The sequence below is a fragment of the Nanorana parkeri genome, unplaced genomic scaffold (assembly GCF_000935625.1).
Source record: "Nanorana parkeri isolate BGI_ZX_2015 unplaced genomic scaffold, ASM93562v1 scaffold3848, whole genome shotgun sequence".
NCBI classification, from domain to species: domain Eukaryota; kingdom Metazoa; phylum Chordata; class Amphibia; order Anura; family Dicroglossidae; genus Nanorana; species Nanorana parkeri.
In genome coordinates this window covers 14,870-15,097 of record NW_017310116.1, presented here as the reverse complement: position 1 = coordinate 15,097, position 228 = coordinate 14,870, and the positions used below count along the sequence as shown (strand labels likewise).

General features: G+C 60.5%; 1 protein-coding gene across 1 annotated transcript in view; it reads right to left on the bottom strand.

Moving 5' to 3' along the window:
* The window catches only part of GCKR (glucokinase regulator), a 19,922-nt gene that overhangs the window by 14,101 nt on the left and 5,593 nt on the right, over window positions 1-228 (bottom strand). The gene's annotated exons all lie outside the window — the stretch shown is intronic.

The following is a 228-nucleotide window of genomic DNA, read 5'->3' as shown; positions in this document are numbered from 1 at the left end:
GCTGGCTTTGTGGGCCACCAGGTGTCTGGATGGAGAACTTCTCCCTGGGGGGGGGGGCAATTCTGGCCTTTGCCCCGGATGACAGAAGGTCGGGCCCTCGTTCCCCAGGAGGGATGTCACTTCCTCTGGGGTACACCTAGGGGTCCCCTGTCCCGTGATTGGCTGGGAAAGTCTACCCTGTGGTCACGTACTTCTCAGTCACCTCCACCTTGGAGCTGGCTTTATGGA